Below are 17489 nucleotides of genomic sequence, written 5' to 3'. Positions count from 1 at the left end.
CTTAGTCTAGTCTTCCAAGGGGTCATTGAAAATGAGTGTGGATGGACCTGAACTCGTGCGTCTTCTTTCGCACAGCATCCCTAACTTCCTTCTTCAGGGTTATCTTTCTAAGAAAATAAACTTTTCCTTCTCCCCAAGGCTTAGCCTAGAAATCCATGCCTTATTCTTGATTTATGTATCCCTCTCAGCCCCCACATGCCACCAGTAACTAATATTTGCTGATTCCCCCTATCCTGTGGATGAATCTGACCTCTCTGTCTGTGCCCATAGTCACACCAACCTTTTCACCATCAAAACTCATCAAGGAGCCTCCATCTGCCTTTCTATATCCCTGTCTGTCTTTTGCTGTTTGTTTTCCACACTAGAACATCAGTTTTTCGACAATGAAAGTCAGATGATACCGTCACTAAGTCTAAATATTTTTCCCCCTATTCCAGCTGCATCTGTAGTAGGGTAGCTGTGAATCCTTCCTTGTGCAGGCCTGAGAGTCCCTGGAGAGTCTCTGCCTCTTCCTTGACCACTCTAGAGTCTCACTGTCACCCACCTTCATTCCACCTTTCACATGGAACATGCTGCCTGCTTCTTCCTCCTGACCCACTGATAGCTTGCTTGGAGTGTCTGAGAGTATTCCTTCTGACTCACACTCTCTGAGCACACATCTGCTCAGGAAAGCCCTCTCACATCCACATGCTGTAACTCGTTAGGAGTGGGAGACTTCCTTTTTTTTTCTCCTTCAAATTAGAAACAGCAAAAGAGCACACGCACAAGAGAGGTCTCATTCATTACTATGATGTCAGGTCCTGGCACAAAGAAGGCATCTAATAAATATTTTTTCAATGAACTAATAGTGCCAAATATTCTTTCTTTCCCATTCTCTCTCTTCCTCTCCCCTCCTCCTCCTTCTCCCTTTCCCTTCAAAGGATCACTTTCCATTGATCCCGCTCTTCTCCCCACTGGTCAGTCTCTTTCTCTCTTCTCTATCCCAGCATCTTCCCTGGAATAGATCTGGGATCACTGTGTGCTAGTAAGCAGGTTCTCTCTATCTTTGCACAAGTGTGTGTGTGTGTGTGTGTGTGTGTGTGTGTGTGTGTGTGTGTGGTGTTAACTTTTGTGTTTCCCCAAAAGGATTGAGGTCTTTTTTTTATTTAACCTTGAATATTGCTCCATAGCTTAGGGTAGAAGAGACAGATTTCCAGGTGAGCATAGATAGGTCTCCCAGAAACAAAATAGCCTCTGTATCCTCTTAAAATACTTTCACCCGGCAGTGGGCTCTTCCATCCAGTCATATCTAGATGATCACTTTATAGTAGTGTTCTCAACCTTACTAATGTTGCCACCCTTTAATATACATTTTCCTATGTTGTAACAGCCTTTAAGCATAATATTATTTTTGTTGCTACTTCATATATGTAATTTTGCTTCTTTTATGAATTGTAAATATTTTTGGAGATGGATGTTTGCCAAACGGGTTGTGGCCCACAGGTTGAGAACCACTGTTTTAGAGCAAGGGAATTGGGTCAAAAATTAGACGTACTTATTTCATACCTCATTTCTAAAATTGCATTGAACATTGTAAGGTAAACAAGATAGAAATAAATATTTAGTCCCTTTGAAAATGGAAGGAAGTGCATTGAATTGGCGACAGACACACTAATGAGTTAACTATAATCTTCTCGGCAAGCAGAGCAAGATGAAAATCCATAAAAATAATAATTATCAGTGCCAGAAGCAGGCATTGCCATTGAGAGGGACACTCAAGAAACAGCACACAGTTTTCCTTTTATTTATTAAAAATGTATATTGTGTTGACTTCATTCTGAATGTTGTACTCGATTCAATGTGTATACCACAAACTGTATATTCTATTAAGTTCATAAATATCCCTCCAATACCTACCATAAGCCAGACAACGATGAATACAATATCATAGCTTGCTTTTTTTTAAATTTTTTTTTTTTTTATTTTTAGCCAATGCAGTATTTAAAAAGATGGCGTGCATGTCTGTATGGTTCAGTTTGACTTCTGCTGTGGTGTCTTAGCTATTATTATTAGTTATTATTATTATTGCTATAATGAAACCCCATGACCAAAAGCAACTTGGGGAGAAAAGGGTTTTGTTCAGTTTAGGCTTCCAAATCACAGTTCATCTCCATTGTGGTCCTTCACAATGTTCACTTCCTTGCAAAAAAGCTGGGAGAGACAAATCCGAGCTGAGGAGCTACTGACAGCTGATGGTTGTTAAGGGAGGTTGTTAGGTTGTTAGAGTCAATTTATTGAGTGGTGTGATTCCTGGTAAGTTGATCGTGCTCCAGAGGATGGTCCCATACTCACGCATAAATGGGAAGTATAAATTGGATTCAGTGGGGGGATTTTAAGAAAAGGACCAAAAGCTGGAATGAGTGGGGAAGAGGTGGATTGGATCTCAGAGAGCAGGAGTGAGTACAATGAAAAAATATATATGCATGTATGCAATTTTCAAAGAATCAATAAAATGTGATATTACATTAATAAGATAATAATTAAGGAAGTCACCTTATATTAACTTCTAGCCTCTGCATGCACACATACACATGCATATACACACATGCAAATACATAATGTGAAAGAGTCTATCATATTAGAAGACAAGTATATTTATATCGCTTAAGACTCTGAAAAACTGAGGATAGAGTTAAAAGAAAATTAAATGTTCACTTTCCAAGATTCCAATCAAATAAGTGATGAGCAAGATAATAGTCAACTCACATTCTATGTGCCTGGAAAACTTTTCCTCGTGTCTATTAAGCTCACAACCTCATTCCAAGCCATTTCCCAAGTCTCATCTGTTGTTCATTAATTTTAAAATTATCATCACTGTATTCATATCAACACATAAGTAAGCAATAACCATAGCATAATAAACATAGAATAAAAACAAAGTGAAGACAGACCTCTCTTCCTCATCCATTCAAAAAGCCAGGCACAGTGAAGCCTGCCTGAAACCCCATTGTCAGGGTGACAGAGTCAGGAGGATTTCTGGGGTTTCTTGGCAAATCACTGAGCTCCTTATTCATATAGACTGTCTCAACAAACAAGCAAAAGAATGGCTGAGAAAGACAGTCTCTGTTGACCTCTGGCCTCCACAAATGTGTGCAGACCCATGTACCTTCAGGCTTGCACAATTCCCATATGAACATGGGCATACACACCTGTGGCCCCTCCCCATGCACACTCTACAATCATCACGAGTAGTGACATATCCTGACAGTAAAAGATAGAAGTCTTTGGGTACACTTTGGGACAAAGTGTTGAGGCTACTGGCCTAACTCATTATTGTATAATATTGTATAATTGAATAATAGAGATGAGAATATTTTCTAAATAGATGTATCAAGTGTTCTGCCATGTGATTCCAGTGGGAATCTTCCCATTGCTGTGATGAAATACCCGACAAATCTGATTTAAGGAAGAAACAGTTTCTTTTGTCCCCGTTTGAAGGTACAGTCCATGGTGGTGAAGGCACAGTGGTGGAGCGGGAGTCTGCAGGTCACACTGCATTCATAGTCAGGAGGCAGCAATGAATGTTGGGGCTCATGTCTTTTCTTATCCCTCCTTTTAACTCATTGTGAGACCCATACAGTAGTGCTGGCACCCTTATTCATCTTCTCTCAGCTAAACCTGTTTAGGTGCCCTCACAGACAGCCAAAGAAGTATCCCCTAGGTGATTCTAAAGCCAATCAAGTTGGTGATAAACTAAAAAGTATATGATTACTTTATTTAATCTTTAGTGTGGGGATCATATGATCATTCCATTTATTTTTTATAGGCATGAAAAATTAGGGGATGCCTATGGTTAGCTATGGACCTAGAAGGATCACCACCATGGTTTCCTCCCTCCCCTCCCTCTCTTTCTCTTCCCTCCCTCTTTATCTCCCCCCTCTCCTCTCCTCCCCGCCTCTCTCTTTCTCTTCCCCCACCTATGTTTTGCTTGAGACAGTTCTCCAAGCAGTTCTCTCTTGCTATTCTAAAAACTTCTCTGGCTAGCTCATCTCTTGCAGATTATAAGCCCAGTCTTTTATTTTTATATATCAATTCAGTCATTTATTCCAGGTTTTCCTTTTGATTGATTGTTCTATGAATCAGCATCCCATGACCCTAGCCCCTTAATTCTTAGGAGACAGCAAGCACACATTTTCTTTTAACATTGCAAAAGGATTCAGAGATCTGCCTGCCTCTGTTAAGCATAGATAGTAAGATATCTGGGTGGAATCCTGTCTTGAAACAACCATTTCTACCACACCTGGGCTTAAGCTTGCTCTGCCCCAGGCTGACCCTGAACTCCAGAATCTGCTTTTGTAGGCATAAACAAACAAACAAAAAATTGTTGTGTGGGATCTCTGGTGATCACCACTCCTTAAACCCCTTTTTCTCCTTCCTTACCATCTTTCTGACAAGTTGGCTCACACTGCAGCTGCTTTTGTTCCTTTACATTCATGAAGCCCCTCTTAATTCTTATTGCCTCCTTATATTTTCTAATAATTGAGAAATTGTCTATTTTCAAACTCACGTTTTTAGAGTTCTTTCCCACAGCCTTAAGAGCTGTCCTGAAGGTCCCAGTATTTATCATTTTGCTAGGACATTAGCCACACCTTTGCCTCCCCGACTTGTGCCGTCTGATTATCATGGAGTCATTAACATTAACAGGGAGGACATTCCTCGAAAGAGGAACTGAAACTATGTACATTATTATACAAACAAGCCCTACACTCACAGCCGCCTTTGACACTACTGGAGGCCCATGCTTGCTGGCCCTTTCCCAGAGGTGGGAACCATGTCCTTCTGTCCCCACCAGGCCATGCCAAACCCAGCAGGTTACCTTTTGCCTTGAATTCCATCCTATTCAACTCACCATTGCACTGTCTGATAACCAAGGATGATCCAGACCCCCATGTACATCATTCTAGATCCTGCCATCTATACTGCTGAACACAGCTCAGAGTCCAAGGGCCTAGCAGACATTCTCTTGACCTTTCAATCACTGAAATGAAAGTTCCAATGGCAAGGAATGTTCTCTGAAGAGCCACTACTATCCCCTCATAGCCCAGAGCACTGCAAACCTTGCTGTCTTGATAGTCTACTAAGAGAACGTAGTTAATATCATGGGATGGAAGGGGGAAGCTTGTGTCTATGTTACTACACTACTGGACAGCTTTATTACCTGTAGACATTGAAAAACCAAAATGACAATTAATTGGATTTTTCTCAATATTTAAATATTTTTTATTATTAAAAAATTATATATAGGTGTGTGTGTGTGTGTGACTGCATGTGGGTATGTGCAAGTGGAGTCTCAACCACTGAGCCATCTCTCCAGCCCAGCTCCCCTTTCTTGATGCTTAGAATAAGATTAAGTGGTATTAAAATAATGCAGAGGAACACATGTTTTCTTTAAAAACTCACACCTGCAGAAGATTTGGGGACAGCTGAATTGACATATGCTTACAGTACCATATAATTGAGTCACCTAAGCTGAGTGATTTGAGTTCTGCTTTAAACAATTCTCAGTCAGATTTCAGACTGTCTCTACCTTTAAAGAAACCCCAGCATGTGCGCGATCACTCCCCATTCTCCTTCTCTGAAGTTTCTGGAGACCACCGATATACTATGTCTCTACTCTATGTTTTATTTGGATGTTTTGTAATAAAATGAATCATACACCGTGTGGTATTTGTGGCTGTCCTCCTCCTCTGGGTCATTCTTATCAGAGCATCTGGAGGCAAGTTATGTCTACCTTCTGTGTTCTCTCCAACTTTCCAAGCTGCCAACCTGAGCAATACCTGTCTCCTTATGCTTCTATAACATGTAAGATGCTTATTATTTACTACATTACTTTATTACATTCTCTCTCTCTCTCTCTCTCTCTCTCTCTCTCTCTCTCTCTCTCTCTCTCTCTCTCTCTCTCTCTCTTCTCCTACAGGATAATGTGAGATACGAAACCATTTGTCATCCCAGCTCCACACAAGGCTTCTGGGTGCAGGCTTCTGTCATCAGTGTGCACTGACCTCTGGGCCTCATGATGGTTCTCTCATAAGATTCAGGAGCCTCTGCAGATAGCCACAGCCCTGAGAGGCTAGGCTTGAAACTTTTCAGGTGCTGAAATACCAGATGGAGACAGCCAAGCAGCACATTTGTGGTGTGAGAAAGACAGGGTAAGAGTTCCCAGGGCACATGGGTTTGTCTTAGCAGGGCTCTTATCTCTGGGCAGTGTGACTCACTGGCTGTCATTGACAGCTGGAGCATTTGTGGGTGGGAGAGACAGGCTCAGCCTCCCAGCTGGAGAGGGACTGACAGTTTCCAGGGACTGTGTGAGAATGTCTGAATGGTTGGGAACTTTTTTATCATCAGCATTTGCTGGCCATTCCTTCTTTGCTGGGTAATGATAAGTGGAGCTAAGTTAGTTTATAGTGGTTGGCCATCAAATTCTACACATGGAGGATCAGGAACATTTTCTATTGGGAACGACTTTACTGCTTGTAGCAGAGTCCTGGGTGGGTGTAGATACAATAATGTTTTAGCCAAAACTCTCTATTTATTTTGGGTATCAGTTCTCTGTTTTAAGGGATTAAGATGTAAAGATATGGGGTTTTGGCTAAATAAATCAGAGATTTGGCAGGGCTGTTCTTTCTCTTTGTCTGCTTTTTTATGAGATCAGTGGAGATTGGGTACAGTCAGGACAATAGACATGCCACTACACTTTTGTCTTTTCCCTTAAATTATTAGTCTCTTCTCTTAGACATGAATATCTGAGGCTAAAAACCCACCTTCACCAATTGGTTATAAATATTTAAGTGTTAAAGAGAACATGCCATTTATTAGTTATATGTTATATCACTGTGTATATATATATATATATATAAAATTATGCTGTATTATATATGTAATATATGTGCTGTATCATATATATGATATACATTATAGAATCATACATATTATATGATACAGCATATAAGACAGTCATGTTTGTAGCTAAAGATGTAAAAGGCAGGTGCAATAGCAATCACATGTGTTATGAAGTATAAGCCACGGTATTGGTGATCGCATAGGAACTGACCAATGGTAGGTTTTCAGAAGATAATTACATCTCAACTTTAGAGACCTGGAGGTTAGGTTGGCATTTATAGGCTGGAGGAGGAGCAAGCCTTTCGGGCATGGCATGACATGTCAGAATCATGTGCAGGTTGCTAAGTGGCTGAAGCACAAACTGAAGTGTCCTTGGGAGATTGAGCTATAGGAGGAGCAGTCTGCACCGTCTCCTCTCCAGCTTTGGCTTCTCCTTTCAGACCATCCTTGTTTTCACATATGCTGGGTAGGACTGGAAGAGGATGGCCATAGGATTCTTTTATTTTGCCTGACACTACTATAAGAGTCTGTGCCCTATTTTGATACATCAAGGTCATATGAAAGGTGTTTGATACATGAGAAGCTAATGGACTTGGGAGAAGTAATACCAGCTATTCAAGGAAGTCTTATTTGGAACTTGGACGACTGACTTCTCTGACCTCAGAAATAGTATCTTTTATACCTTAGTTCCCTGCCTCTTTTGTTGTAACTTGTTGTTTGTTTTCTTGAGACATGGTTTCTGGCTGTCCTGGAACTCATTCTGTAGACGAGGCTGAACAAGCTAGAGATCTGCCTGCCTCTGTCTCCCAAGAGATGATATTAAAGGCATGTACCACCACTGCTAAATTGCCCCCCTTTTATATTTAAAATTAATTCATGACTGTGATCTGCATCTAAATTTAAAGATGTCAAGAGATATGCTTCACCAATGATAGCTTTCTTTTTCCAATTCAGTATACATTTGGTGAACATAAATATATTCATATTTGAACACAACTAACCAATTCTGGGCAGATGTAATTGCCTCATGTTATATTTTAGTTTAGTAGGGTTTCAGGCCATTTTATGTTGCTATAATGAAATATCTGAGGGTGTTAACTTATGAAGAAAAATGATTTGTTTAGCTCATGGTTCTAGTAGTTAGAAAACCCAGTCACTTTGTCAATCACATCCCAGAGTTGCCTGGTCCATCACACAATACAGTGTTCATAGAGAGAGGTCATGTGAGACAGGAAATATGTAAGCATGGAGGATCCAGGCTTACACTTTTGTAATAATCTACTTGTCTTAGCTAGGATTATACTGCTGTGAACAAACACCATGACCAAGGCAAGTCTTATAAAGGAAACATTCAATTGGGGCTGGTTTACAGGTTCAGAGGTTCAGTCCATTATCATCAAAGTGGGAAAATGTCAGCATCCAGGCAGGTATGGTAAAAGAGTAGCTGAGAGTACTACAGCTTCATCTGAAGGTTACTAGGAGAAGACATACTCCCACGTGGTTAGGAGGCCCATCCCCACAGTGACACACTTCCTCCAACAAGGCCACACCTCCTAATAGTGCCACTCCCGGGCCAAGCATATTCAAACCACCACACCACTCTTATATTAGGAGAGCAGCTTTAATCTATTCACAAGGGAAGTCATGACCCAGTCACTTCCCCACTAGATCTCAAATTTTAGCAGTCCTATATGACTTTTCAACGTGTTATCTGGAAGCAAGTTTTAATACAATCCTTCAGGGGACAAAACCCAAGACCACAGTACATGGAATTATTAGATGAAAATCAAACTCCTAGATTCTATTAAATAATAGTGTTGTTAGCAAAGCATAAAGGCAAACAAGATCCTCTAAATGAGACTATTAGGGATGCAGTGCCAGGAAAGGGGAAACCCCGGTCCCTGGTGCCTCCTGTGGTCTTCCAACTCTTTTTCACCATCTCTTCTACTCTTGCTATAAAGTAACCATTGGTGAGAAGAAGAGCAGGTGCAGAAAGATGCAGGAAATGCCAGATGCTTCTTCCTACACTCTGATTTGATAGATATGAGATGCTTAGAACGCAGCTAATGCCGGATCCCCCAGCTCTGTTTTTTTGGGGAGCAGAAAGGCAGCATGGCACCTGAGGTTGTAGTAAGTAGGGGTGATTGTTGTCACTGATAAGGAGGAAGGGTCTGAAGATTAGGCTGCTGTACACAAATGAATAGGCAGATGAAAAATAGTGGCACATGCCATAGGATGGGCTCTGGCTATGACTGTGAGGGTGTTTCTAGGAGATACGGGCGTTTGAACCAGTAGGTTAAGTGGATTGTCTACACCCACCTGAGCCGGCATCACCCATGCACTGAGAATCTCCCTACAACAGAAAGCCAGAGGGAAGGTATTTCTCAGTTTTATTGATCTCAGCATTTAACTTCTGTCCTTGGCTTGGTGTGCTCATGTCCCAGACTGATAGCAGGACCCCAACAATTCTTGTGCATTGATCTTGGACTAGGGGTGGTATTAGCTCCCTCTCTCAGGTAAGAGGATTTGAGTGAATTATACCCGAGGTCGCTGGTTGTCTAGCTTCCAGACAGCAAATCATGGGACCTTAAAGCCTCTATAGTCACAGGACACAATTTTTTCTAAAGAGATGCTCTTCAACTTCCAGTGGGGTATACATAAGTAAATCCAATATAAGGTGAAATGTTATAAATGGAAAATACATTTCATACATTTAACCCACCGAACAACAGAATTTAGCAACCTTAACTGTGCTCTGAACAGTTGGGAAAACTGTGTAATAAAAGCCTATTTCATGATAATGTGTTGACTATGGGGCAGTTTATTGAATATCATGCTGGACCAGAACCCTAGTGTGACATTGTAGGTGAGCTTTTTGAGCCTGGAGCCGAGTCAGCTGAATCAGCACAAGCCAAGTCCTGTTTGCACATCCTATGAGTTCAGCTTCTCTAGAGATTCATAAGTGAATCTCTAACTAACTTTCATAGAAAGTTGGAGAACAATCTGGATTTGAAGTAGGATTTTTCACAATTAAGGCATTTACTTGACAGACTACAGTTGAAGAAAAGGGTCCCTTCACACTCTGGGATTTTCTAGTGTCTGGGTACTATCAACGAGGAAAGTTAATAGTCTCTCCTTAGGGGTGAAAAGAAAAATGAGAGATGAATTATGTTTCATTGTGGATATCTGGATCACAGAATTTTTGAACTGGAAAAGATAGTAGAGAGAATCCAATTTAAATGTTTCTCTCTGGAAAAACGGCTTTGAGATGGAGCTATAAAGTGCCCAGCACAGCTTGGCAATGGTAGAATAAATAATAAAACCCATATCTCTTCATTCATAGGCAATGCTGTGTTCTTTTATCAACTTTAAGTTCCAAGAATATCACTTGCCATCCTTTCTCTGACTCCTGCTGAGGATAACTGTAGGAAATCAACATGAATTATTTTATTTCTAGATAAAACTCTTGAGAATTTGAGAGCAGTTTTCGCTTTTCAATCTTAGCCAGGAATACTGGACCATCCATCATCAAGACAGCGTAAAGAACACCTTGGGGAAGACGGGAATGGAGATTTTGCTCCCATTGACTCAGCCCATACCAAAGGATGTCTATACAATCAGGGGTTGCAGTGGGTTAGGCATCCCTGGTATAAGTGCTCACTACGAGTTTTGGGATTGTAGTTAAGTTAATTGCCCTCCTTGTGGAGCTTAAATAATAAAATCATCAGTGCTCTCAAGAGGCGAGTCTTTAGTGTCAGATCACTGGGACTGTGCTGGGGATTCCCCAGATTTAGGTGTTACGGATACTCAAGCTCACATCTGAAACAGCCTTAGCTTCCTAACGTGGTGCTTGGTGCTATCAGCAAGCAGAACAGCACACCTATAAATGATGTGACCTTTCTGCGGTCTCAAGGTCCAGATGAGCTCCCACATGCCTAAGAGGGACTCTGGGTAAGGTAACACCTCCAAGTTGAAAGAATTCAATCTCTTAAGGTTGTAAAGCATACCAAGTTTCATCACCCTTTCTAAATCTAGCATTGGTAATTGCAAGTCTTGACTTGCACTGTAAATACTAAATGCACTCAGGAAAATACCACATCTCACCTTTGCTGACTTTAAAGTGCCAGGGTTCCATCTTGTTCTGTTTGCTACTTTGTTGCTGATCTCTAGTACAGTACCTAGTCTAAGAATAAATACTGGTTGAGTAAAACTTGGTAATGATTTGGGAAGGTAGAAAGTCCTTTACACGGTGTGTGTGTGTGTGTGTGTGTGTGTGTGTGTGTGTGTGTGTGTGTGTGTGGTGTTATAGCTATGAGGTACTAAGAAGAATAGTGCACATACATATATACATATGCATATTTATTAATAAAAATAGCAGGTAAAAGGTTAGAATTTTTGAACTTGATAATGTTTTGGAGAAATGTAGAGTTACCTACCTATTCACATTTATCAAGGAGAAAAATTGTATCTTTCTCCTTTGTGGATATTTCTAGTAGCACTGTGCACTTCACATCAGGTTAGTAGTCTTGATGGAGTTGCTCTCCTCAATTGTAATTAGGGAATACGATTCAGCCACCTAGGGGTAGGTGACTGGTACACCAATAGCTGGCTCATTATGAATGCTCCCTTCTTAGAGGCTGCTGAAATTTCAGGGAAGACTACAGATCCAGTTTTGGGAGGTATGGATACACAAGCCATTCAGTTAAAAACGAACTATTCCCTTACCTGAAGGCTTTTAAGTGGTCTGATTCCAGTTCCCGGCTGAAATCCCTATTGAGAGCTGAATGGATGCATTTACTTAATACATGTGGGTAAAAGATTATGTTTCTAATGAAGGCCTCTTCTGCTGTGGGCTCCTTATACAATGAGCCTTTGGTGTGTTTTAGGGGGGTACTTCTGCTTTGAAGCCCTGTGCTGTTTTAGTTTTCTCCAGTTCCCAGGTAGCTCTCACTGTTTTCTGTAACCATATATCCCATGTGTTTGCGCCAACCATTAGCTTAATCCATTAAGGTAAGAGACATTCACTCACCTCCAAAAAGCCAGTTTCTATGTGGTGGAGGTAGATGTGGAGAGACAGTACCCTCCTGTGTATACATGTAGTAGCACTGTCTGTGAAGACAATCCCTAGCACACCAACAAGGATACCTGTTACTTCTGGCACATTAAAGACTAGAAAAAAATAATCATTCCATAGTGGGGAGAAGAAATGGCATAAATGGTCCTTTAAACAGAGGACATCACTACCTGATAGGATTTCGGAGAGCTGTTATTGCAGAGATGCTGAACTCCCCACAGCTCAATACCACAGGCTTCTTAAGGAGCTACCATGAGGGAGCAACCTGTCCAACTCCTCCTCCACTCCCTGCAAATGCAGCATGCCAAAGATGTGTTTTAAAAAGAGTCTGGCATGGAAAGACAGCTCAGTGCAGTGGAAGAGATCAATCTGGTTTTTGCACGCAATAAACAAAGCAGGCAGCGGCTGCTCTTTACTTACAGCGTGGTTCCCTTCCATCCATCTTTCAAAAGGTTGAACAAAACGTAGGTGAATCCATTTCTCTCTGGGCGACTCCGAAGTAAACCGTTCTGATAATTCGGCACCCGAAACAAGCCGATTTCTCTCACTTGTTGGGAAATGTGGCTGTCGTGTTCAACAGCCTTTTTCATTGGCAGCATAAGGCCATTAAGAAATTATTTGAGGCTATCCCAAAAGCTGGTGCCTGTATGTGGGATATGTTCGAGCTGGGCTGCCTTGTCTGGCCTCAATGGGAGAGGATGTGCCTAGCCTCAAAGAGACTTGAAGTACCAGGGTTGGCAGATTCCCCCTGGAGAGCCCAGCTGCTCAGAGGAGGAGGGGAGGAGGGATAGGGGAAGGACTGTAGAAGGGGTGACCAGGAGGGTGGTAGTGAGTGGGATATAAAGCAAATAAGTAAGAAAAATTAAATTAAATTAAATTAAAAAAACCAAACTATTTTGTAGGTTAACTGAGAGCCACTTGGTATCCCTCCAGTCAGCACATTGCACACTCCAAGGGTCCCAGAGCGCAGTTTTGAGTCCGGAGCCTCATAGATCCAGGTCTGTGAGTCCAGAGGTGGGAGGGGGGGTCCATGTTTATTTTGCTGGTGCCTGGACTGACTCCCTCTTTTCTGGAGCTGAGCAGCATTACATGACTGTGCAAGGAAGCTTGCTGCATTCCTTAGGTATAAATAATTCTCTGTCCCTTCCCAGTACAAAGCTCTGTTTAAAGCACCTACTCTTTATCTGTCTGAGAACTGCTTCTATACCAAGGTTTTAGTTTCCCTTGTCTAGCAACGGCTCTCTTTCTTCAGTCAATTGCTGATGCAGATGTAGCTCCACATAGACCTAAACTCCTGCCCTTCCAGGAACGCATCTATTAGGAGCCGCTGGCTCAGGTGCATCTTCAGCAGTGATCTGACAGTTTCTCTTCCTGGGAACTCTCACCTGTTCCCAGCATACTGCTTCTCCTGGGCTTGTTCTTGATCAACTAGACTCAGAAGGTGCTTAGGTGTGCCTGTGCTTGATCTGTGTGATAGGGAATTTGTTTCTCATGTTTCTCTGTGTTTGCTCTCAAGTTATATGTTGTTTAGTAAGTTAATAAGAGAATTTATTTTATTGAAAAGTCTGTATAATTTTTACATTGATTTAATTCATTTTTACCTCATGAACAGTTCGATACTCACTTTCTAGTCTTTTCCTATGCATACCATAATACAAATGGTCTACAGATAAACATGACCTAATATAATGGGAACATTTTGGTTTCCTCAAATATTTGCTAAAACATGATTTTTAATAACTAGACGATATAAATGTTGGTTAGTCGATTTCCAGCAGCTGAAATTTATATTATGCTTCCAATATATTCTTATCACAAGCTGTCTTTATTATTTCTACACACAAAGTTTGGCTGGCATTTCAGGTTCTTTGGTTATGATACACTTAGGTTTAGAGTTAATGGGTCAAAGGGCACACACGTTTTTAAGATAATTCATATTATGTTGCCAAATGACTTCAGATGAATTATTTACACTTCCATTAACACTGAGTGTGATTTTCTATTTCATTACATTTCTTATCAGAATTACTGTTGTTTTGATAATTTAATATGTTGAGACAATTCCTATTCGTGCTTAAATTGTTTACTTCCGTATTACCTTGGGCAGTTTGTTTTGGTAGGAGGTGCTGGATAGTAAACCAGGGCCTCCAACGTGGCAGTCATCTGCTCTGCTATCAGCTAAGTTCCAAACAAGATTAATTTTCTCTCTGAGTATGCCTGTGAACTGTTCTCCCTATCTCTCTCCCTGTCTCTTCTACCCCTCCCCTCCCCCTCCTCCCCCTCCTCCTCTCTCTCTCACTCTCTCTCCCTCTCTCCCTCTCCCTCTCTCTCTTCTCACACTTGTACAGCAAGTGCTTTACCAACTGACCCTTCTTCCCAGCCCCAAGATTAATTTTAAAAATATTTATTTAGATGTAAGTTGAAAGTATATAAGAGGGATTTTCCTCTCATACCTGGACTGTAAAACCTGCTAAGTTTGGCACCAAATGATCGAGTTTATTGTATTGATAGCCTAAATCACATCAACAGAGTTAACTAAGAGTGTGTTATGGGTGTAGGGAACAGTAACAGGTATAGTCTACAAACCAGTGTGCTTGTGGGACTGTGGTCACCTCTTCCATTGGTTATAATCAACTCTAAATAGATGAAGCTTGTGGAGAGTGTGGCTTAACTGTTTCTGTGCTTAGGGTCCTGACATTCCAATGTCAAATGCATGCCAATGATCTTATCTATAACCCTGGGCCGGGCCAACTTATCCAGACAGTGGAAAATGAGTTTCAGGTGCTTTTTTCTGCTGAGTATAACTGAGCAGAATAATTCTCTGTCCATACTTAAATGTTTTCTTTCAGGAATTTGGCAGAGGAGCAAGCATCAGATGCCTTATGGTGTACTCCTATTCAGCCGAGGCCATCAATCAATAGAGTTACAGGATGATGTGAAGAGCAGTTGTCTTTATAAGCATTTGTCTTCCCAGTTCTCTTTGCCGATCAATAAAACTTCTTTTGATGGTTTACATTGAATGGTTCAATCCTATACATTAGGAGTTACATGCACTACTGCTTTGAAAACATACTAGTGTCTTTTATTATTATTATTTTACTTTACTTTTTGGTTCAGTTTAATGTGCAGGGAAAACGTGGCATCCCTGTTGTTGAACAGTTCCTCCCTCCCTCCCTACCCTATTCAGTCTGAAGCTCACATCCTCATGCTCCCCATTTCACTTACCAAACTCTGCCCTGATGGCAAAGCTTTAGTCGTCCAGACCCGAGTATAATTAGGAGGTCTGTGAAGCATCAGGGTCAGCAGTGATATTAAAACCTCCCTTTGCTGTTTGGATGGCACAAAGCTCTGCAGTGGGCTTTATATGCTACTCTTCTAAATTTATTTCTAGCTACCTGCCTTTTGAGAAAAGAAAGCAAGGAATAGCAGGAGGGGATGGCTCCATAGGAGTGAGGATGAAGAATAGTTAGGAAATGGGAGGAAATGTTGGAAATTCAGGAACCAAAAGCATCTTACTGCTACTTGCGACTCAAATGTTGAGGCCACTTCTGGAAGAGAGGAGAAATGTATTGGTTTAATTAGCTAAAAATGTTGTTTTGTTTTGTTTTTGATTTTTTGTAAAGACATGATCTCCTTATGTAGTTCAAGCTGTCCTGGAACTTGAGATCCTCCTTCCTCTGCCTCTTGAGTTTTCAAATTACAGAAATAAGCCACCACATTTGGCATTTGGCTAAAATTCCACTTAAAAATTTTTTTAAAGATATTTTCTTTATTTATATTTCAGATGTTATCCCCTTTCCTAATTTCCCCATCAAAAATCCACCTCTCTCCTCCCCCCGCCCCCTGTTCCCTAACCCACCCACTCCCATTCCTGGTCCTGGCATTCCCCTATACTGGGGCCTTCACATAGAGCCTTCACAGGACCAAGGACCTCTCCTCCCACTGATGACTGACTAGGCCATCCTCTGCTACATATATAGCTAGAGCCACAAGTTCCACCATGTGATTTCTTTGATTGGAGGTATAGTTCCAAGGAGCTCTGGGGGTACTGGTTAGTTCATATTGATGTTCCTCCTATGGGGCTTCAGACCTCTTCAGCTCCCTGGGTACTTTCTCTGGCTCCTTCATTGGAGACCCTGTGCTCCGTCCAATGGATGACTGTGAGCATCCACTTTTGTATTTGCCAGGCACTGGCAGAGCCTCTCAGGAGACAGCTATATCAGGCTCCCGTCATCAGGCTCTTGTTGGCATCTGTCTAGTGTCTGGGTTTGGTGGTTGTTTATAGGATAGATCCCCAGATGGGGCAGTCTCTGGATGGTCATTCCTTCTGCCTCTGCTCTGAACTTTGTCTCTGTAACTCCTTCCATGGCTATTTTGTCCCCCATTCTAAGAAGGAATGAAGCATCCACACTTTGGTCTTCCTTCTTCTTGAGTTTCATGTGTTAAAATGCCACTCTTAATACAGCAAATATTGATGGCGCAAAGACGCAAGAAATGGTACTCGTTAGTCCAAGCTTCCAGCTATTTGTAGTCCCATAGGACATGTGTATGTATAGGTTTGATACAAGTCGATCTATCTTCTTCTTGGTTTCAATGCATATTGAGATTCTCAGAAGGAAACATCACTTGGAAGATGTGGGAGGTTCTAGGTCAATTTTATCAATTGGTAGTCATGGTTGGTGCCTCGAAGAGATCTTTTCACCCTCAACTTCTTTCAAAGCTCAACTTTTAGAGAGAGTTATGATCTAACTAGTATGAACAGAGCACCATTTGAAGAAACTTTAAAACAAAAATAGAAGAAATTAGGTACCTATAAGTGGCAAGAATTTCTATGTCTGTGGTACTCATTTCTAAATCAGAGCAGCAGTAAAAAGACCACACCTGTGAATAGCTTCAGGCATCCATGCTAGCTGTGGAACATTAGCCTTGAAATGCTTCTTTAATTGTTTATTTGCTCAAGAAAATTCAGTATTTAATTCAACCTCTATTTCCTCTAATATTGGACTCTTCAAATATCAGTTGATTTTGAAAAGTTGATTTGTGTCTATCTTAAGACAATTTGCAAAACACAAGAAAATCAAGAAGAACGAAGACCAAAGTATGGATACTTCATTCCTCCTTAGAATAGGGAACAAAACACCCATGGAAGGAGTTACAGGGACAAAGTTTGGAGCTAAGATGAAAGGATGGATCATCCAGAGACTACCCCACCCGGGGATCCATCCTATAATCAGCCACCAAACCCAGACACTATTTCATATGCCAGCAAGATTTTGCTGAAAGGACCCTGATATAGCTGTCTCTAGTGAGGCTATGCCAGTGCCTGGCAAATACAGAAGTGGATGCTCACAGTCATCTATAGGATGGAGCACAGGGCCCCCAATGGAGGAGCTAGAGAAAGTACTCAAGGAGCTGAAGGGGTCTGCAACCCTATAGGTAGAACAACAATATGAACTAACCAGTACCCCGGAGCTTGTGTCTCTAGCTGCATATGTAGCAGAAGATGGCCTAGTCAGTTATCATTGGGAAGAGAGGC

General features: G+C 41.3%; 1 long non-coding RNA gene across 1 annotated transcript in view; it reads left to right on the top strand.

Moving 5' to 3' along the window:
• LOC147005467 (uncharacterized) overlaps nt 1–14968 on the top strand; it is a 36322-nt gene extending 21354 nt beyond the window's left edge. The window contains exons 2-3 of the long non-coding RNA XR_015046677.1: nt 5957–6188; nt 14803–14968. This is a non-coding gene — a long non-coding RNA (uncharacterized LOC147005467). The remainder of the gene's footprint in view (nt 1–5956; nt 6189–14802) is intronic.
• The last annotated feature ends 2521 nt before the right edge of the window (nt 14969–17489 follow it).

This window comes from Mus caroli, unplaced genomic scaffold (genome assembly GCF_978045245.1).
Source record: "Mus caroli unplaced genomic scaffold, Mus_caroli_1 scaffold_3, whole genome shotgun sequence".
Lineage (NCBI taxonomy): Eukaryota > Metazoa > Chordata > Mammalia > Rodentia > Muridae > Mus > Mus caroli.
This window is presented reverse-complemented; position numbering and strand designations above follow the sequence as displayed.